This window comes from Hyperolius riggenbachi, chromosome 6, assembly GCF_040937935.1.
Source record: "Hyperolius riggenbachi isolate aHypRig1 chromosome 6, aHypRig1.pri, whole genome shotgun sequence".
Lineage (NCBI taxonomy): Eukaryota > Metazoa > Chordata > Amphibia > Anura > Hyperoliidae > Hyperolius > Hyperolius riggenbachi.
In genome coordinates this window covers 290,404,619-290,427,768 of record NC_090651.1, presented here as the reverse complement: position 1 = coordinate 290,427,768, position 23,150 = coordinate 290,404,619, and the positions used below count along the sequence as shown (strand labels likewise).

The following is a 23,150-nucleotide window of genomic DNA, read 5'->3' as shown; positions in this document are numbered from 1 at the left end:
ATTTATTGGAGGAACCCCTCCCTTCCTTTCAAATTGCCTGGACAAAATCTAGCAAACTGGTGGAGTAGGTGGTGTCTGGCAAAGGAGGAATTGCTAATGGCTGCCCCCAGTATAATCCTAGTTCTGAAAAGAGAAGGGTGAAAAGCATGCACTGAAATGCTCATAGGCTTGAGGGAGTGTTTATTTATCTTTGTATGTGTCAGAGTGGTGCAACTAAATATTTTTAATTTTAATTTAAAAAAAAATTTGGTTTGGGTCCGCTTTAAGGGGGGTGGTTATAAACAATTGGCAGTTGGTGCCAGTAGTAAAGATGTTGTTGTGCAGGCTGATTGTGTATCAAATAATATGAACAAAATACATGGTGAATATCAATCATTTCTTGATCCCTCTTCTATGTTTTAACTTCTAAAAAGATTTCAGATTTTTCTGGGACACGCATACCAAAAATAGGTAAGCCAAACAAAGTTCCACTAGTCCAATTAAGCTAATTCAAAAGGAGGAAGGAATTCCGAGTAACTAAAAAGAGGTGGCATAAAATCCTTATCCCAACCCGCTTCCCATATCCTAAGCATAACTTGGTCACTCTGGGTGGAAATGGTGTTATTCTGTATTGCAGAGTGTCTATTTGCAGATTAATTTTGCCAAATCCTGATTTTGTTCAGATCATTAAAAGTACAATATGAACAAAAGAAAGTAGAACTAAAGGTCATCATTAAATTCATTTTGCTTCAAAAGAAAATTGAAACAGAAGCTTATAAGTGCTTGATGGAAACACATGACAAGTGTCCCTCATACTTAAAGTGAACATGAAGTGTAGTAAGAAATAGATACTTACCTTAGTAGAGGGAAGCTTCTGGATAATCCAGACTTTTCCAGAGAGACCACCGTTCCAGTGCTGGGACCCTCTGAACATATTCAACAAGAGCTGGTTGAATATGTTCTCGAGTAGGGTCCAGGTATGCCTAGTAGCATGAAGCAGCTTGTGCATGGGTGTAACTAAGGGGAGCTGCCCCTGTGACTGCAGGGGGACCCAGAGGTGTGGGTAGGCCCCTACTACTAACCCGCCCTTCCTCTGATAGATCAGGTGTTTCTGTGGCTACATGTTATGCAGATCCTGATGGCCACTCTTGATTTATAAACCTTGTAAGATGGGCCTCCAGGCTGTGAGGGTCACCATGAAGAGGTGAATGAAGGGTTGTGAACATTAAAGGGACACTTAAGTCAAAAAAAAAATGAGTCTTACTCACCTGGGGCTTCCAATAGCCCCCTGCAGCTGTCCGGTGCCCTCGCCGTCTCCCTCCGATCCTCCTGGCCCCGCCGGCAGCCACTTCCTGTTTCGGTGACAGGAGCTGACAGGCTGGGGTCGCGAGTGATTCTTCGCGTTCCTGGCCACGATAGCGCTATCTATGCTGCCATAGCATATATCATATACCATATAGCAGCATAGAGGGTGCTAATGTGTCTGGGAACGCGAAGAATCACTCGCATCCCCAGCCTGTCAGCTCCTGTCACCGAAACAGGAAGTGGCTGCCGGCGGGGCCAGGAGGATCGGAGGGAGACGGCGAGGGCAGTGGAGAGCTTCAGGGGACTATTGGAAGCCCTAGATGAGTAAAACTCATTTTTTTTGTTTGACTTAAGTGTCCCTTTAAGGGCCCCATCAAAGTTTTGCTGGGAGTCACATGACTTGTAGCTACACCCCTGAGCTCATGCATGCCCAGGAAGAGGGTCCCGGGCAGCAGTGGTGGGCTCACCTAGGATCTGGGAAGCCTCTGCAACATCAAGCGGTTTCCCACTACTTAGGTAAGTACCTAACATTTTATTTTTTTCTCTTCACAGGTTTTCTTTAACTGTGAAGTTGTGATGTGTCAGCTTCCATTAGAATGTGTAAAGGGTGTGAAGATGATGACATGTAGCCACAATAGGAGTACAAAGTCAAATGCTAAAGCTTCATTACACACACAAATGATAATGATAGATTGAGCCCTCTATTTACTAAGCAGTTTAACAAATTGTAGGCCTTGCGGGTTGCAGAGGAACTGCAGGTGGTGTGTTGGTCAAACAGCTCATTGTTCAATTCGACAGCCATTTGATCAAACAGGCTAAGATTTTCGGGTAAATCGAATTACCGAATTTGAATTGCATTGAAGTCAATGGGGCTGAAATTTAGAGTTAATAGCAAAGTACATTTGCTGGGTATGTTAAGGAGAACAGTGGGAACCAGGGCGATTTTAAACATAAAAAAAACCTTGTAGTTTTTGAGAAAATGGATTTTAAAATTCAAAGAAAATATGTTTTTTCAGAATCAGAGCTCTGTGTACGCATTTTATACATTTAAAAAAAAAAAGGGTAATCAGTGGTCCTCCCTCCCCAACCTCTTTAACCCCTTGTCACCAATGCAGGCTGGTATAGCCAGCCTGGTCTGCATGGGACTCCGCAGCCTGAGCTGTACCAGACCGCATGGTCCATAGTAAGGGGGGGTTAGGGCCTGGAAAAGAGGGATGGTGAAGCCTCCCTCAGATCCCTTATCCAATATATGTACAAGGGGCTCATCCCCCTCTCTAGTGCCCAGGAGGAGAGTATGGGTAACAACTCCCATGCTTGTGAGTGAAGGCCTGGGGGGGGGGGGGGGGTGTTCAGAGTGGCGTCTGGGGGTCCTATTTAACAAGGGACCCCCAGATACCTGTCCCCTCTCCATGTAAAATGAGTATAGGAGTACTGATGTACACCTTACCTATTTCCACAAAGAATGAAAAGTAAAATAAAAACACAATGACAAAAAAAGTCCGTTAGGCCTCTTTCACAGAGCGACGTTAAAGTCGCACGTTAAAAAATGTTCCAACACAAATTAACGCACAGCAACACTAGTCTGTGCTACATTCACAGTTTACACATTGCATTGTAACGTGTCGCGTTATTAGAAAGTGCTGCATGCTGTGCTTTATATTTATTTATTATTTATTTATTGTATTTATAAAGCGCCAACATATTACGCAGCGCTGAACATTAATTTAGACACGTTATTAGCTGCGTTGGACTGTTTGCACATGCCCAGTAATGACTTGGAAGCATACTTTTCATTGCCTGTATGCTCTACTGTATGCGACGATAACCGGGCATTAAATTGCGTTGCGACTTTTTTGGGGGCGTTGCGTTGTGATTTGCGCTGCGACCTTAACGTTGCATCAAAACGCAACGTCCTACTGTGCAAGAGGCCTTAAAGAGAATCTGTACTGTGAAAATCTTACATAAATAAACATACCAGCCTGTTTGTTGTCTTCTCCTAGCCCCCTCTGTGACATTTTCGGCGCTCCCCGCTGCTTTCTTGGTGATAAAATCACTGTTTTATTCATTGTTTTTGTAAACAATGAAGATGGCCGCCAAACAGGAAATGCATCATCAGAGCAGGTGCCTGTTTGCAGAGGCTCCTCTCAAACGTGATTTAATTGCTGGAATGTTACACCACTTGTTGCCTTAGCTGCTTGTCCGAACTCTGAACTGATCTTTCTGCACTCACAGCTGTTCACAAGGCCACAGCTTCTGAGCCTGCAGACGCTGGCTGTTAGCAGAGACTTTGTCTGACTCATACACACAGCACACACACATAGCCTGCAGGGGGCATGTAGGAGGTGTGTATAACTTCTCCCTATCACAGCAGAGCAGTGCATTCCTCTCTGCCTCGACAAGGCTTGACAAAGGAAAGAAGATTAGATTTATTACAGAGACAGTGCAACTAGAAAAGGCTGCAGCAAGCCAGACCACATTAGAACAGGTGTAGGAACTTATAGGATAGAAGAAATAAGGCTGAAAATGTTGTTACAGAGTCTCTTTAATATTAAAAATTAACCATAAATACTTACCTTTGGATAATCCCACGCAAGTATCCTCGGAAATATCCCATGCCAGTATCCTCGGAAATATCCCATACCAGTATACTCGGAAATATCCCATACCAGTATCCTCGGAAATATCCCACGCCAATATCCTCAGAAATATCCCATACCAGTATCCTCAGAAATATCCCATGCCAATATCCTCGGAAATATCCCACGCCAGTATCCTCGGATGCCCAACGAATTATGAAGATCACTGCACATCGATCCCTACCGCCAGCTCTAACTATAATAACTATAGCAAACCCAAGAGAATCTTTGAAATTCTCACAGGACTCCCCATTTAAAATGTACTGCAGCTAATGTATTTTATTCACCTTTAAAAAACATTTTTTTCTTTGAATTTTTTTAAATCGACATTCTCAAAAACTACATCGTCTTTTTGAGAAAAAATTCTCCTTGTTCCCACTGTTTAAAATAACGCAATATTGGAATTTGTACAATCAGTTATGCCTTAACGTTCGTGAACCCAAAGTGAGAGTGATATGAAGACTGCCATATTTATTTCCTTTTAAACAATACCAGTTGCCTGGCAGTCCTATTGTTCTTCTGGCATCAGTATCCTTAACCCTGAAACAGGCATTTGGCTAATCCAGTTAGAGCCCCTGATCTGCACACTTGATCGGGATCTATGGCTAAAAGTATTAGAGACACAGGATCAAGGGACAGCCAGGCAACTTGCATAGGAAATGAATATGGCAGGCTCCATATCACATTCACCTCTGGTTCCCTATAGAGGAAGTACTGAGGCTGTCATTGCCATTTTGTTACAAATATTCTAGTTGTCTGGTTGTTATACTGATCTTCAGGCCTGAATAGTCTCAGAGCTGCTGACCTGTGACAGTTGCGCAGCAAGTGGAGTCTGAATATTTGTGGCACAGAACCAGCACAGCAGCCAGGCAAATAAGCAATCTTGAAAAGAAAGTCAGTCATTTCACCTTCAGTATTCAATTAGATTTTCTAGAAAGAAAATGGATACAAATGCAATATTTTGATTAGGTTTCCCGGAAAGAAGATGGATATAAATACAATAGTTCATGGGCGTAGCAATCACCCCGGCAACCCCTGCCATTGCAGGGGGGCCAGAGGCTTGGGGGGTCCTCAACCTCCCTCTCCCCAACCACAAGTACTACCAATTAGCAATAAAATCCTCCCTGTTCAGTCACAAAAACCGTGTGCAGGAGCATATGTAATTTTTTCCTGCTTCCAGACGATGTTTCACAGCACAACACTCTTTGCTGCCGTTCCCCGGCTTCTGATCACGTGACCTGCATGGGGTTCGGGGACCAAGGGGGCCCCATGCTATCATTTTTGCAGACTGCCCTGTTAAGTCTAGTTGTGCCCCGCAATAGTTTGAGTAGGCGCAGCTGTTGCCGGGTACCGTATATGGAAATAACAGTGCACACTGCTACAATGCTGCATGGTTCAAATAGCCCAATCATAGCAAACATTCAGGCTGCAGTAAAGGGTACCTGCTCTGCTCTAGAAGGTGCATGGGTGCCATTTAAACCCCTATGAAAACTTACCCTAACATACACACATGGGGAAATAACTGATCAGTTGCAGGAAGAATTTAATACATAGTAAGAATTTCTACTAAGGTGTTTAGAAACTTCCACCCAGTATATAAACTACACGCTACACCCAGCAATTGCTCCACAAACTATCCACATTCTGTTATATTTGTTTGCATGCTTACTTAAAGTGGCACTGTAGTGACATATAGCAGAATGCAGTAAATTATTTTGGGTAATCGCTTTTATGGTAATTCTCCTGGTTTCCACATCAGATAAAATTCCTATATCTATATGTTGCTGCATATCATTATGTAGGCTCGCCTTCCCAGTGATGTATGCCCTAGGCTGTTTAGCTATGTAAAATTAAACTCTCAGTGCATTCTAGGAGACCATGTATATTTTGTATGGGCTTTGGAACTTTCCACAGAGATCACCTGCCAGCAGTAAAGATGTCGCCACCCAGGGCCGGCGCTCCCATAGAGGCAAAGGGGGCAATTGCCGCAGGGTCCCCGATCTCTGCAGAGGCTCTGCTAAATGCTGCCTGCTCCCCTGCTCGGTCTGCTCCCCGGGGGCCCTTGCTAACAAGCTGCAGCAGCAATTACTCACCTCCTCTAGCGGACGGCACAGTCCGGGCACTCTTGCCATGTTGTCCTCCACCTCCTCTATGACCCGGCGCGTGTTTACAAATAACACACGCCAGATCATAGAGGAGGTGGATGACAACATGGCAAGAGTGCCCAGACTGCGCCATCCGCCAGAAGAGGTGAGTAATTGTTAGCTTGTTAGCAAGGGCCCCGGGGAGCAGAGGATTATCGCTGGGAAGGGAGGGGGGTGTTCGGGCAGGGGGCCCCCCATTCAATTTGCCCCCGGGCTCCGGAGCCCCTTAAGCCGGCCCTGTCGCCACCTGTGATAAATGTTAAATTGGAAACTAGGCAGTGTAAAAATTTTACAATGGGAAACACTGACTAAATTATTTATAAATTAATATTGTCAAAAAAATATATTATTTTCATTTCAGTGTATCTATAAAACATTTTTTTGCCATTACAAAAGTCATTACAAAAAGTAAGCAGTGAATGTTGCGGTTGCAAGCACAGGGTTTACTGAAGAACAGTGGGACAAACCCTGATTGTATTCTTTAACCTCCTTAGTGGTAAACCCAAGTCAGGCACTTGAAGGAAATCCGCAGCTCAGAGTGGTAACCCCGAGCTGCATCCATGGGAGGGGAGTAATGTGCAGGGCTACCGCAGACCTATCTAGCAATAGGATTTTTAGGGTCTAAAAGCTTGTGAAAAAATTGCATTGCTTTCAGATCCAAAAATAATCATACCGCTAGAAGTCAAAGTGGACCTCAGCTATTGCACAGGTCAGAAGGAAAAACAGAGAGAAATGCACCCTGTATGTATTTAGAGAGTTTAGCCTGCCTAATCCCCCCTAATCTGTGACTAATCACCACTGCAGTTCGATCTCTCAGCTGTGTCAGCTCAGGTATCTCCTCTGCCATGGCAGAGCTGCAGAAGACTTTGCATCATACCTGCAACGCCGGATTCCCGGTTTCAATCCCAGCCTGGGCAACATCTGCATGGAGTTTGTCTGCGTGTCTGCGTGTGTTTCCTCCGGGCACTCCGGTTTAAGTTAATTGCCCCCCCCCCCCCCCCCTAAATTGGCCCTAGACTGCAATACACAATCCATACATGGACATATGACTGTGGTAGGGATTAGATTGTGAGCTTCTCTGAGGGACAGTTAAGTGACAAGACAATATACTCTGTACAGCGCTGTGGAAGATCTGTAAACATAGGATGGTAACAATATGTCTGCTTCCCTGAAAGTTGGAAGTAGACACACTGCAGATTTATTGCAGGATTTTCATCAGCTGTAACAAAGAAATCTTTTTCTTTAAATGTTATTATGCTGGTGCTTATATTTTACAGCAGCGAGGGAGTTCAGGTCAGCTTTAAAAAAATGTTTCATGTTAACTGGCAAAAGGTTGCAACCCTCAACTGAGTCATATCAGCACATAACAAAGATTGCTAAGAGGTCAGAAAACAGTTCTAGCTAATTTCACCCAGATCAGGGGCCTTCAGTAAATCCAAGGCACCCTGCATTGTTTATGAAAATACCCTTACACGATTTAAAACCAGTAAATCATGAAAATACTTAGAGTGATTTATCATTCTGCCTTTTTGTAGCATTTCTAACACAAGCCTGTCACGATATCTTCTCTGAGTAAGAAATTATGTTCTGTGTCTAAAACCAAAGCAATTTACCTACTCATTTTCATAATTCCATGTATGTAATGCCACAAATGGCCACGTGATGGCAGCATTTCCCAGCCTAAGTGCAATCTCATCATATGTAGCCATGCATTCATCATACTGTTCTGCAGTGCACCACCAGCTGTGTGCTAACTGGATAAAAAATGGACACATTCTCTCCCTCCCTTGTATTATGGATCATCTTAAGATCTTAAAATGGAATCTGCTGGAAACACAGGTGCTCTGGGTATTATCCTAAGCTGGTACAGACAAGATATGTGGCACAAGGTAATGCTAGGTAAGTCTGCCTTTTCCTATAAGAGTAAGGGGATGCTTGTAGTCACATGTGATAATTAAGCTTGCATTATTTTCCTATATCTCAGGGCTTAAAAGTTATACTGCCCCTCGGTGGATAAGGAATGCAAAGGCCTTGCACAGCCATGCAGCCAGGTTACCTGTGTTAAGAAGTGAGACTCACATACTGCCTGTTTCCTACAAGGCAGTGTGATTCCACTTAGCCTGTTGCTTTGTTGGATTAATCCTGTTGCTCATGTACATCAGATATCAGTGAGTCATGCTTCTAAAAGTTCCACGCTGAGAAAACATTTTATTCTGTGACACTGCTCAGCAGGTTAATGATGCAATCTTGGAACTGAAACTGCAGATAGAATAAATGGATCAAGACTTATTTAACAAGAGAAGTGTCAAGATTTAGCAACCCCTAAGTACCTGTTGTGACTGCTTGAAACTGATCAGGAGCAAAAGTATGTTTGTGTATTTGGTGTTGTTGCATTTTGCAAAGCTTGGTGGAAGCATAAGCCCTGCTGTCGTTTTGTTCTGTTGATCTCAACCTTTTGTGTAGTGAATGGATTTAATTGTTATTTGTGTATGCATGTGTGTGTACTATACATATATATATATATATATATATATATATATATATATATATATATATATATATATATATATATATGTATATATATATACACTTATATGTTTCTGCGTGTGTATATGATGTGTTTATTTTAATATTTGAGAGGCAAATATACTTGTGGTTTAGGATAGGCTGTGTAGTTATAACCTTTATTTCTGTATATTTAAAACCAAATACGGACACAAATGTTATACTAGTCCTTCATAGGCTCTCAGTGGTAGCGCTTGTTCTTGTCTGTGTATAAAATAAGGTCTGTGGTTGTCTGATGTCAATTTAATAAGATGTAAAATACTTGGTCAGGAGGCATCCAGTTACTACTCATTTACGGCACCAGTATCTCATCGCTGTTCAACTAGTTGCAAGGCCATTAATGGGCTATTTGCTCATATCTTGGTGCATGTGACCTTTTCTGCCACCAGCACGCCAACCTAGCTTAACCCTAACCACCCATGGCCTCTACCTAACCCAGAGCCAAATTTACCATAAGGCACTGTAGGCATGTGCCTACAGGTGCCTGATGATGATCCCGAGTGCCTCTCTCCCTTCTTCCCTATAGAGAGTCCTGAACAGAGTGTAAATGAAAGGTTACGCACCCTGCTCTCTGCATTCCACTCATGAGATCTCCCTTCAGTCAGGTGCACCTCTAGCTACTTAATACTGAGGGTACCACTGGCTACCTAACAGACATACTCATTCGGATTTTAAATTTCCGCATTTCTGACCGGAAATAGTGCATTACTAATCAGAGAATGCAGAGTTTTTCTGTGAAAATCATATTACTGTGGTAATTTTAGACCAGTCACAAGACGCGGATAGTACCGAGTATTCTCGAGTCTTGTAAATGGCCTAAAAATTCCATGCTATTCCAATTCATGCGGTAAAATTAGGCATTCTCTGATTAGTCCAATACTTCCAAGTCAACTCAGAAGTATTTGGCCAATCAGAGACCATCCTTGCTCCTAACCTTAACCTTCTGTTACAAGAGCTTGTCAGATATGTTATCAGGGCCTTGCTCCCTGCCATGTGTAATCATGACTATACAGTGCCTGGGCAAGTACAGCTGCGCCTGCGCAGCAAGCTGGAGACACTCATCCACGAGCGTCTCCCTGCTACCGCGCAGGCACAGCCATACTCGCTCGGGCACAGTATGGCCGCACTCTTGCACTGTAGGGCCGGTCTTGTGCATGAAGAGGACTTTCCATGCAGCAGCAGTAGGAGCTGGAGGACACGGAAAGCCTCTGGAGGCTACAAAGGCTTCCCTCTACCTAGGTAAGTATCTGTTTTTCCTTGCAGCTTTAACCTTGGGTTCTCTTTAAAATTATTCTTAACTCCAAATAAAGAACTACCCTGCCCAGTACGCAACTGACACCATGGGTTGTGGTCTGATAGCCTCTCCTCTCATGATCAGCGGTTCCAGAACACTCCAACTGTCACATGTGATCGGGCCAACCCTGACTGTGTGCGGACTCTCCCTAGTGTAAGTATTGATAGCCAAGCAACCAATAACAGGGCCTGAGTGTGGTCGCATGGAATCAAAGGTCAGGTGAAAGTTTCTGAGTAGAAGATATGATTTCAGCACAGTCAAATCTCAGCATAAAACTGTCACCTAACAACAACAACAACAACAACAAATAACATTTGTAAAGCGCTTTTCTCCCGTGGGACTCAAAGCGCATAAGCATGGCTCCGACCATCGTGGTACAGGGGAAGAATTTTATAAATCTGGAAATGCCAGGCTAAACAGGTGGCTTTTCAGTCTGGATTTGAATAGCTCCAGGGATGGTGCTGTCTTTACTGGGTGTGGTAGGGAGTTCCAAAGAGTAGGGGCAGCATGACAGAAGGCTCTGTCTCCAGATTTTTTGAGGTGCACTCTGGGAGTGACCAAGTTTATAGAACTTGCTGATCTGAGGTTGTGAGAGGTGTGGTGCAGCTTCAGCAAGTCCTTCATGTATCCAGGGCCCAGATTGTGCAGGGATTTGAATGTCAGCAGTCCAATCTTGAAGAGTATTCTCCATTCTACTGGTAGCCAGTGCAGTGAGCGAAGGATCGGTGTAATGTGACAGTGGCGAGGCTGGTTTGTTAGCAATCTGGCAGCAGCATTCTGCACTAATTGCAGGCGACGCAGGTCTTTTTTGGGGAGGCCAGCATAAAGGGCATTGCAGTAGTCCAGCCGTGATGTGATGAAGGCGTGGACTAGGGTTTGAAGATCCTCTGGGGGAATCAGATGTTTAATCTTTGCAATGTTCTTCAGATGAAAGAAGGAAGATTTAACTACAGATGAAATTTGGTTTCTGAAACTCAATTCCCCATCGATTAGTACGCCAAGGCTGCGCACAAGGTTGGAGCTGTTTATGTCTGAATTCCCAATCCTGATTGGTGTTGCTTTAGGATAGAGCTGTTTTGATGGCGAGCACTGGCTTTGGACAAACAGGACCTCAGTTTTGTCAGCATTCAGTTTTAACCAGTTATCATTCATCCATGCCTGAAGCTCAGCTAAGCAAGAGTTTATTTTTGGGGTAGGGTCTGTTCCACCAGGTTTGAAGGACAGGTATAGCTGTGTGTCATCGGCGTAGCAGTGGTACGTCAGGCCATGTCGTTGGATAAGTGTACCGAGTGGCAACATGTAGATTGCAAACAGCAGAGGGGATAGGATTGATCCTTGTGGCACTCCGAATTGTAGAGGTGCAGGTTTGGACATTATAGGTCCTAGGGATACTCTCTGTGTTCTGTCAGTCAGGAATGATCTGAACCACTGAAGGACTGATCCACGGATGCCACAGTACTCCTGCAGTCTGTTAAGCAGGATTTCATGGTCAACTGTATCAAAAGCAGCTGAGAGATCCAACAGGATTAGGATGGAGCATTCCCCTCTGTCCCTTGCCATGAGCAGATCGTTGCAGACTTGGATGAGGGCTGTTTCACAGCTGTAGTGTTTCTTAAAGCCAGATTGTAGAGGGTCCAGGATGTTGTTTACTGACAGCCTGGTTTCAAGTTGCAGATAGACAGCCTTTTCAATAACTTTACCTAAGAAGGGGAGGTTGGAGACAGGTCTGTAGCTGCTCATAGCATCTGGATCCATGGAAGGTTTTTTGAGAAGGGGCTTGATGATTCCTTCTTTTAGAGAGGTAGGAAACCTCCCTGCTTGCAGAGAGCAATTTACTATTTTGTGAAATGCTGGACCAAGCAGGTCAGGGCATTTCAGCATATGTTTAGTTGGCCCAGGGTCCAGGTCGCAGGTTGTCTGGCGGAGACGACAGAGGGTGTCTGAGATCTCTTCCTCGCTAATACTTTTGAAATCAGTCCAGGGTGTTAGGTTGTTTTTGCAGCTATTTCCATTAGTTGCATGAGTCTTGGGTGCTGTGGACTGAATGAGAGACCGAATAGAAGATACTTTGTCAGCAAAGTAGCAGGCAAATTTCTCACATAGCTCCTTTGAGGGAGTTATAGTGGGTTTTAGACAGGATGGATTACATAGTCTATCAACTGTGCGGAATAGTTGGGCTGGTCTGTTGGCGGCCTTTGCGATCTCCTGTGATAGGTAGGAGGATTTTTTCTTGGTGATCGCATTTTGGTAGCTTTCCCGGTGAGAGACAAGGGTGTGTTTATCTTTTGAATTCTGAGATTTTCGCCACTTCCTTTCTAGTCTGCGCACTTCTTTCTTTAGGTCCTTTAGTGAGCTGTCAAACCACCGTGCATGGTGAAGTGGTGTAGATCGTTTGATGCGAACTGGAGCGAGGGCGTCATAGGCAGATGACACTGCATGGTTGTAAATCAGGACCATGGAGTCTGGGTCTGCGCAATGATTGGTTAATGCGTTGAAGTTGAGGATATTCTGAACGTGCTGGGGTGAGACATCTTTCAGTGAACGGTATTTTATGAGTTCTTTCCCTCTGTGTTTTATCGCTGGTGCTGTCAGAGAGAAGTGGATGGTGTGGTGGTCTGACCATACCACTGGGTTTATATCCATGTGTGATATTAAAAGTCCGGAATGAAATATAAGATCCAGGGTGTGCCCTTTCGTATGGGTGGGGAGGTTGATAGCCTGAGAGAAACCCAGTTCATTCATTATGAGAAGTAGTTCACTTCCTAGCTGGGAGTCGTGATCATCCACCCATGCATTGAAGTCTCCCAGGATGATCCATCTAGGGTGTTCCACTGTTACGCAGGATAAGAGTTCAGATATTTCCTTAAGAAAGGCTGGACCATTTTTTGGGGGGCGGTATATGAGCAATATGTTGATGTTTACTTCTGCTGACAGTTGAGCTGCAATACATTCAAAGGTTTCAGTGGGGCCTATGGGCAGGGGCCTTATGTTCAAGGAGGATCTGAAGCATATGGCAACCCCCCCCACCCTTGCCGACTTGTCTCTCACAGTGCAAGATTGAATAACGTGATCCTGAACCTAAGCTGACCAGTACTACTAACCTTAATCCTGCATATGACTGTCCCCCAATATATAGCTAACAATATATTTTTTGCTGACAAATATTGTTTCTCCTACCTTATCACCAAAATAAATCTAGCACTACATTTACTTGATAATCATGTCTAACATGAACCTTATACTCTTATATTAACCTAACCCAAGCCCATACCTAGGTCAAAATGTGCCTAAAATGACTGAAATCAAACATGGCGTCATGTAGTAGGAGGCCTGTGCTGACATCTCCCTCTGACCATTTTCTGCTTCTTCATTAGCATAGTGGAGTAATCTTCTCTGTCAAGTTCTGAGAAATCACATGGTAAGCAGGGAATTATGCCACCATGTGGATGGAGACTGGTTCTGCATCTGTGTCAAGCTACAGGTGATTGCTCTAACTATCAGCACTGCTCAGAGCATGACAGAAGGGATCATTTAACTATACTAATAGGAAAATAATTATATGGAATGTAATTACATGTACGCTACACGCGACCATGTTTATTTAATTACTTTGCAAGTCGTTTCAGGTACACTTTACATTGACTAAGCTGGCCCCCTTAACAAGCACAACTACCTCATATATGCCATAAGTGTTAGGAGTGCAAGAGCTGAACATGCAATGCCCCCATCTTGATACGTAGCAGAATCAGTTTATAACTAGAGGCATGCAGGATATCACCATACAGGCATGCAGAATATCACCACACATGTATTTGTTGAATGTAAGCTGGTATTCTGTTCTGGTGTGTGAATTTACTCTCTGTACTACATATCCGGAGAATGAGGGGGGGTATTGCTTTTTAGATTTATGCTGTGGTAAAGTGTCTGTCCTGTCAACACAGCAGCTGCTTAATAGGCTTGATTGAAGTTTATGGAGTGCAGGGTCACAGGTTGTACCTTGTGAAGTTGCCATGCCAAGATGAGCAGTGCTGTGATAAATTGCCTGAGTGAAGGAGAGCACCTGGAGGGCAAACTCATTTCACAAAAAAGAGGTCATGTCCAAACACAGATGACGTAAAACGATACAATAATCCAGGGGGTTCTAATATAAGGTTTCTGGATCCATGACATAGGTTCGATTAAGCAGAAATTGCCTTTATAAGTGGCAGCCTATACTTCTTACTCCTGGCAGCCTATGGTTCTTACTCCCTCACCATTGCACTGACAATACAAAAATGTCCATAATGTTTGTTTTTCTAGATTAGCCATAACTGCTGCTAGAAGAGGATGCAAAAATGGCCCAAATGTCAGAACCAATAAGGGGGGACATAGCTGAAAGCCAAGAAACAGGGACCTAGTTTGTATAGCTGTCCTTCAGTTCTGGTCCCTAGCATCACCCAGTTGTCATGTGAAAGCTGCAAACCTACATGCAGGTTTTATGGACAGGTAGAGTGGCAAAAATCTGCACAAGGGGACTCAGATAAAAATAATAACCCCCAAATGTTTCTCATCTTTCCACACTATCCAAAACTAAAGTTAAAAGATTGTCCGGAGTTGGGCTTTAACTTTTCAAATCAGTGCGTTCATGGCTACTCTCTTACCCGTCTTTATACTTGCATTTATTTTGATGTAGAGAAACAATCGCAAATGCACAGGGGTTACCTTAAACCTGAAGTGCTTATTTTTGGCACATGGGCACCTCCTTTCAGCTGCCCCATAGACCACAAGGGGGAGGTTATCGATAGTAGTGGGTAGAGATTAGTGTTAGGAGTGGATGGGGGGAGGTTAGTGCTAGGAGTGAAGTGGAGGGAGGTTATGAGTTATGAGTAGAGAGGGAGGAAGTTAGCGTTAAGAGTGAAGAGTGGAGAGGGTAGTTTTAGGAGTGAAGAGGAGGGAGGCTAGTGTTATCGGTGGAGAGGGGGGAGGTTAGTGTTAGGAGTAGAGAGGAGGGAGGTTAGTCTTAGGAGTGGAGAGGAGAGGGGGTTAGCGTTTGGAGTGGATTGGAGGGAGGTTGGTGTTAGGAGTGGAGAAAAGGTAGGTCAGTGCTAGGAGTGGACAGGGGGGAGGTTAGTGTTAGGAGTGGAGATGGGGAAGGTTAGTGTTAGGAGTGAAGAGGAGGGAGGCTAGTGTGAGGAATAGAGAGGGGGGAGGTTAGTGTTAGGAAAGGAGAGGGGCGAGGCTAGTGTTAGGGATAGAGAATGTAGAGGTTAGTGTTAAGAGTGGAGAGGAGGGAGGTGAGAGAGGGGGTTAGTGTTAGGAGTGGATTGGAGGGAGGTTGGTGTTAGGAGTGGAGAGGTGGGAGGTCAGTGCTAAGAGTGGGGAGAGGGGAGGTTGGTGTTAGGACTGGAGAGGGGGAGGTTAGTGTTAGGAGTGGAGAGGGGGGGCATTAGTGTTAGGAGTGGAGAGGGGGGCATTCGTGTTAGGAGTGGAGAGGGCTGACATTAGTGTTAGGAATGGAGGGTGGGGGAGTTGGTGTTAGGAGTGGAGAGGAGAGAGGTTAGCGTTAGGAGTGGATGGGGGAAGGTTAGTGTTAAGTGAATAGAGGAGAAAAGTTAGTGTTAGGAGTGGAGAGGGGGGAGGTTAGTGTTAGGCATGGAGAGGGGCTAGGTGAGTGTTAGAAATGGGGAGAGGGAAGGTTAGTGTTAGGAGTAGAGAGGGGGAAGTTAGTGTTAGGTGTGGAGATGAGGGAGATTAGTGTTAGGAGTGGAGACAGGGTGATTCATGTAAAGAGTAGAGGGGTGGAAATTAGTGTTATTAGTGGAGATGGGGGAGGTTAGTGTTAGGAGTGGAGAGAGGGGATGTCAGTGTTAGGAATGGAGAAGGGGGAAGTTAGTGTTAGGAGTGGAGAGAGTTTGTTAGTGTTAAGAGTGGAGAGGGGGAAATTAGTGTTGTCAGGAGTGGAGAGGGGGAGGTTAGTGTTGGGAGTATAATAGGGGAAGGTAAGTGTGAGAATAAGAGACGGAAGTTTGTTACGATATTACCAATATACTGATTATCGGTAATAGCTTGCGCTAAACGTCAAAGCAGCTATGCTAAATATACGCCCTCCAACCTCCACTGAATCTGTCTGATCCATATAAAATCCTAACTGGGGCAAATCAGTTTGATCATCTCTGTTTGTGGCTCGTGGTTCTGCTTTTATTTATATAATACTTGTGAAATAAACAGTTGAGAAGAAAAGAGGCATTTTATAAATTCAGTTACCTCTTGTGAAAGTTGCAGTGAGTCATCATTATCTGCCATCGGTGACACATCGTGTTACAGCAGTGTTTGTTTTCATACACAGGCTGCTTTCATTATTCCATATGACACATTGTAACATAATATCAGTAGGAGGCAAAATAATGAAAAAATTGTGCTGTTGTACAAAGTGCTAGATTGGATGTGGTAGGCAGCAGCCTTAATACATAGGCATAAATCAGATGTAAGCAAACAGCGTGCTGCTAGATAGCATTACAGAGTGTGTGCTATAGCTCTTACTTATCTATACTGTGAAAGAAGAACATGGATAAACGGCTAATGATCATTAAGGGGCGTAACCTCAAATCATGGGGCCCCCCAGAAAAACTTTGATGCCCCCCCCCCCCCCCCAATGTCCACACCCTTACCCTTGGCTACCCCTAAAGATCCTCACAGCTTGGGTGCCCATCTTTCATGGGTCATAAAACAAGTGTGGACATCGGAAACTTCACACCCATAACACCTAATCTGAAGGATGGACCCCTTTACCAGAGGTGGTGACAGAGGCATAGCTAGGGTTCTCAGCACCCGGGGACAAAGACAGAGTTTTTGCACCCTGCCCTGTGGACAAAATGGGCTTGGCCACACAACAGAATGTTGTCTTAGTCATGGGTGGAGTCAAATGTTCAAATGCTGTTTATATAGCCATATGTGCCCCCTTCCCCCCTATAGATGGCCATATGTGCCCCCTTCCCCCCTATAGATAGCCAGATGTGCCCCCTTCCCCCCATAGATAGCCAGATGTGCCCCCTTCCCCCCTATAGATGGCCATATGTTCCCCCTTCCCCCCTTTTCCCCTATTCAGATAGCCAAATGTGCCCCCTTCCTCTTTTATGACAGCCAGATGTGCCCCCTTAAAATAGCCAAATGTACCCCCTTTAGATAGCCAGATGTGCCCCACTTTTTCTGCTGCTGTTAATGCTTCTGCACTCCTCTGCAGAGGGAGGGAGAGAAGCAGGGGCACTTCAGGCAGCCAATGAGCCGCCTCTCTTGCATGTGGGGGTGCAGTGGCCATGCTGAGTGCCCTCAGAGTGCTGCACCCGGGGACATATGTCCCCCCTTGCCCATCCATAGCTACGCCTCTGGGTAGTGAAGTAACAGTGGGGACCCCCTTACAGCTCTGGGCCCCCCTGTTCCCCTGTAGTTATGTCCCTGTGATCACTGCAGGCACCTCAGGCTGAACTCAGGGGAACAAGTACAGGTGACTTCACAGAAATACTAAGATCACCGCACACTGGTACCTGATTTTATGATGACAGTAAAGGAAAAGTCGCAAATGAATTTTTACTGTGTTCAGTATCTTTTCGTTTTCAGCTGAACAGTTTAATGCAACTTATCACAAACTGCTAAAGGATATCTGAGGTGAGGGAAATAAGTTTAACTTTCCTGGTGCTTCTTCCAGCCCCCCACAGCCTATCAGGTGCCTTGTTGTGGTTCTGATCCAATCCAGTGTGCTGCTGCCCCTCCGAAAGATCCGCTAGTCGCGCATGTACAGCCCCAGCCAAGTTCGTCTTCAGATACGCTCCCGTAGCATGTGCATTTTAAGGCCCCGTTCACACTTCTTACTTTCTGCTGCAATGCAATTGTTCTTCGATCACACTTAAACGGTTACAAAAAGTGGCATCGCAACTTAATGGTGTGGCACGACTGTACAGTGCAGGGACGGGCCGAGGCATAGGCTGGAGAGGCTCCAGCCTCAGGGCGCAGTGTAGGAGGGGGCGCAGAATTCATTCAGCTGTCATTCCTAATTGTGTTTGAAGCAGAAAGAAATAAGAAAAGAGGATACATGGAAGTGACTGCAAGCCAGATAACTAGATATTAAGGTGTTGGGGAGGTTGTGGGCCCTGTGGCGCCTCTTAGTCTAATAGCAATCAGTGTGTAACAGCTGGGGCGGAGGGATGGAGGGGCGCACTTTGGTGTCTCAACCTTGGGTGCTGGAGGACCTTGTCCCGGCTCTGGTACAGTGAGACTTACATTACCATGAAAGTAAACCTCACTGCTAGTGTGAGAGGGATTGGCAATCCTATAAGTGAATGGTTAGCCTAAAAGGAACATGAGGTGAGAGGCATATGGGAGTAGAGAGGGGGGGATTAGTGTTAAAGGACCACAAAAGTGAGCAGTTAAAATGTGACAGAGCAGTCAGGTTTTGGACGGTTTGGACAAGTCCATCTCCTCATGGGGGATTTTCAGGGTTTCCTTTGTTTTCAAAAGCATGAACAGCAGTTGCTAAGTCTGACTGACAAAATAGTGTGCAAGTGAGTAGGGAGGCTGGCTGGTATCTTACTATTTCGGCAGTTAAACTGCTGTACAGGAAATATTTTTGAAAACAAAGAAAACCCTGAGAATCCCCCATGAGGAGATGGACTTGACCAAAAACTTTCGGTTTTGTCAGATTTTAACTGCATACTTTTTTTCCCTTTCACAAACTTAAAAGGCTTTCTAATTTTGTGCCTGCTAACCAGGGCTGTTTTTAGGCAGAGGCAAATCAGGCAATTGACGAGCACTCCATTTGTTAGCACTTGGTGCCAAATAACTCATTCTTAATTAAATTATTACACAGAGCTACTGATTATGAGGTGAAAGAGATTTAATGGAACTGTAGCGTGAGCGTATGGCAATACTATCACATTGCATGCCCCCTAATGAGCAAAACAGTGGTACCCTGAGAAGCATAATAATGTGAGGTAGGCAATATCAATGTACAAATTATGCACAATGACAACATTCAAAGTGTTCTATCCCCATGTATTAATTGTCCTACTCATAAGTTATTGAATATGTAGAAGTGAAACTGAAATACATTAAAATCAGATTTCGTTTTTTTATGCGATTGAAAAAAATTGTTTTAATGGAAATACTAATGCTGCTTATTAAAGTAGCTGAACACCCCATAGCCATCACAGAAATTATTTATACTATGTTTGTAGTCTTTTTTTTTCCGGTCTGTGAAGTGCATCTGACCAGCTGCTAATTGGCGAGAACTTATTTACTTATTTTGGCAGTAATAGTGTTTACATTTCTATATATAACCTAGCAATTGGCTCTCGGTGTCTGCAAAATAAAATTGTATACTGTAGCTATCACATTATTGTTGTAAATAAGATCACTATAATGCACTTGTAGCATCATAATAGGCTGAGTACTGAATGTGATTTTTATTTCCTTTAACAGTTTAATAATGCAAAAATAAAGAGTATCACATTTTGTACTCACCGTTTTTTTTATTTGTTTTTTTTTGTTTTGTTTTGTTTTTTTAAATTTGTTTTATTAAGAAATAACAGCTGAAATATACAGTACATTCTCAGTGATTGGCCAAGCTCAATGGGCTAATAGCACATTCATTTACAGAATCAATGTCAATTGCAACGTCAATTTACAGAATGTCAATTGCAGAGTCCAGAAGCTGTGGGCCATACTCACTGTTTTTCTATTGTTTCTGCTATAGAAAATAGTATTTTCTATAGCAGTTAATTTAAACACCCCTATTCAATTTTTTTGTACTCACATTTCGTACTCGCTGACAGAAACCTGAATTATGCCAAACACTGCACTTCAGCACCCCAACTAGTGGACAGGGTCACAAGATTGTGGTCCGTATCGCTCTGCACGTGACTCCTATGCTTCCTTCTTCCAAGCCAGAAGGTAGAAGCATCTGAGTTACCTGAAGCACGGGAGTGAACTACACGTGAGTGACCTCCCCGTGACCCCGTCCACTAGCTTGGGTTCTGAAGTGCCGTGTTCGGCATTGTTTGCAATTCCAAATGCAGGATCCCGTATTTGAACACCAACACTACAAAATACCATCCACATCCAGGTTTCATTTATGTTGTTCTCTATCATAGCTTTAGCCTGGGAAATATTGTTTTAAAGCAAGATACCAAGGCTGCCTCTGTCATGGACTTAACAGGTTATTAAGGTCATTAAGAAGGCAGTTCTCAGCAGGGCCTCAATACTCTGTTTTTATGGCTCACGGAGCCAACTAATCTAAACTCTACATAATCACTAAAGAAAATGAAATGGTGCTGGCCACAGTCAGTACAGGTAGAAAAAAGTTGCTGATTAGGGATAGTCAATGCAAATAATTTCAAGTTGATGCAGGATTATGCAAATTTTGTATGCACATTGATGCAACTTGAAAATGGACCAATCAAATTTTACCTCAGCAGGAATTGATCGGTTTATGTTCAAACTGCATACATTTGCATACAAAATTTGCATAATATCATAGACAGAATAAAAAAATTGCAGTGTGGTTCACCCCTGATATATCAAAATATTACAATTCCAAACAATCAGCACAGCGGGGTTTTTTAGAACCAAAGTTTTTTCTTTATAGTTTATTCTTTCTTTACAATCTCTCCAAATCGTGGACAAAGCATGTAGATACAAAGACCGAAATTCCACTTCACATAAAAACATTTTAAGTGAAGTGGAAGTTCGGTCTTTGTATCTACATGCTTTGTCCACGATTTGGAGAGATTGTAAAGAAAGAATAAACTATAAAGAAAAAACTTTGGTTCTAATAAACCCCGCTGTGCTGATTGTTTGGAATTGTAAAATTTGAATAATGCTGCATCAACTCAGAAATATTTGCATCTTATTGACCATCCCTATTGCTGATAACCTTTATCGATACAAAAATGTCACTAGGATTGCTCCTTGTCACTCGGGGTCCACTACTTGTAAATGACATGCATACACACATGCGCTACATCCTTACTCAGCCGTATTTACCTATAATTGTATCCCACAGATTACTCAATTGCTATCTTAGTTGATGAGGAAATTTCTTATAAATCTTTATCCCCAGCCTCAACCAACTAGTATAATATTGTTATTTGCTATAGTGCATAGTTGTCTTATTTAGACAGTAGGGTATTGTACCGTGTTAGCCATCAGTCAAAGCAAGACGTTTTAAATCAGGAGTCGACCATCAGGTATCATCCTGATTTAAAACTTCTTATTTAGACAGATTGACTATGTTCAGACCAAACAAATCGCTTGCAGTTTGCATAAGATCGTATTTGAATAAATGTCCAGCAAAGGAGCATACAGGAAGTCACTTTCCAAGAACTATTTCAGACAATGCATGCGGTGAACATTTGTTTAGGTGGTAACTCAATGTGAGACAGTCTTCAGCCAATATGAAAGTAAGGCAGCTGGCTGAAAACAGCAATCCAATATGGATTTTATTTGGTGTAGTCTCAACTCCGCCTGGCTGGCTCTGCTTTGAAATTTTGCTGAATGAAGGCAAGTTATGGAGGAACTCTGTCCTCCAGTTGTGTGTGACTTGGAGTGTATATGAATTTGTCTGCACTTCTGATATCTTCAGGTGCCCTTCACTGGCATACTTTAATTTCCTGGTAAAGCTTTTTTTCCAGCTTAAGTTCACTTGAATTAGTCACAGAGCATCTCCATTGGTCCAGTCATATTGGAGCAATGCGTAACATTGGCGGGAATGTTAAATATGCCAGGATCTTTGGTCAGTTGCAGCAAAAACTGTGACAATATTGGACAGCATGTCAGTGTTCCATAATGAAAGAATATTACCGAAGAACAACATAATAATGCAGATGAAGTACAGAAGATGGGAAATTTGGAAAATAGCCATGGATTATTATGTTGCAGTTAAATATAGTAAAATACGTGCAAAACAAGAAGATGAGTCTTTTTACTATTAACTTGTCTATATTTGACGGTGCTGGTGTATTATTTTTGTTTTTAACACTTTGTGTGACTAGTTAAAATTAAGCCTCTTTACATCTGCAGCTGAGCTGGGGTGGATGTCTGGTCACCCTTTTAGTAATCAACAGTCTTTTAGCTCTGTATCTTTTTTTGGTGCATAGATGTGGGTAAGAATCAAATGAATCTGCTGGCTTCATGGTAGGGCCAGCACTGGTTTCCTGCTTTCACAAGTGTTTTCCTTATTCACACAAGCGTCATTTAGAGCCCAGGATTGTTCACCCTTACAATGAGAAAAACTATACACAGGCTAGTTCTATGTAGGATTGGGACTGTACATATACATAGTCATCTCATCATGTTACATGTTACTTCACATACATTTTAAGTTGTTAAGAAGGCTTTGGAGGGGAGGAGGGGGCTAAAAGGTAGATGTCAAAGGAAAGGACACTATCCAGGTATAGATTACAGTAGATTGCATCTTAGTATCTGTCCACAGAGTTTTAACATCCTTCTGAATAGGTGATTTTTATGGCGATCTTTACATGATTTTTACATGTTTTTTCCAATGACCAGCAATTATTTGAGTGACAAGCGATTGTTTCTGTGATCTTATGACATGGGTACGGGCGTGCGATTACACAAATGACGTTTTGCGATACGTAATGATAACTGATTGGATCTTTAAGATCGCCAGGACCCCCGCACAAAGTACCGTGATCGGTTGACATACTGTTCGCAACCATCGTGTGCCGTCACGTGACATCAGGTGTTCCCGCAGCCACGTGGGTAGGAAGATGGATGGGGAACCTCATTTGCCAGGAGGCTACACTATGAAGTTCCCCGATCCATTGTCAAGTAAGTATTAAAGAGAATCTGTACTCTAATATTCTTACAATAAAAAGCATACCATTCTATTCATTATTTTCTCCTGTGCCCCTCTGTGCTGTTTCTGCCACTCTCTGCTGCAATCCTGGCTTGTAATTAACAGTTTAAGGCAGTGTTTACAAACAAAATAACCAGCTTCTAATAGGCTCAGCTAAGCATAGTGTGTGAGTCACTCAGAGTATGCAGGGGGCCTGCAGAGGGTGTGTATCACTTCTACCAATCACAAGCAGCCCTGCACATTCCACACAATCAAGCTTTAGCCCGACAAACAGGACAGAGGAAAGATACATTGATTTATTACAGAGACAGTGCAGTTAGGAAAGACTGCAGTAAGCCAGAGCAGATTAGAACAGGCATAGGAACTTATAGGATAGAAGA

The 23,150-nt window shown here is 43.4% G+C and overlaps 1 protein-coding gene across 2 annotated transcripts in view; it reads left to right on the top strand.

Moving 5' to 3' along the window:
- The first annotated feature begins 7,786 nt into the window (after positions 1-7,786).
- LOC137521585 (germ cell-specific gene 1-like protein) overlaps positions 7,787-23,150 on the top strand; it is a 72,020-nt gene continuing 56,656 nt past the window's right edge. The window contains exon 1 of one of the 2 annotated variants that reach the window (XM_068241026.1): positions 7,787-7,953. The gene's annotated coding sequence lies outside the window, so the exon portion shown is untranslated. Of the gene's footprint in view, positions 7,964-23,150 lie in introns of both variants that reach the window. The other variant, XM_068241024.1, reaches the window with a different exon arrangement.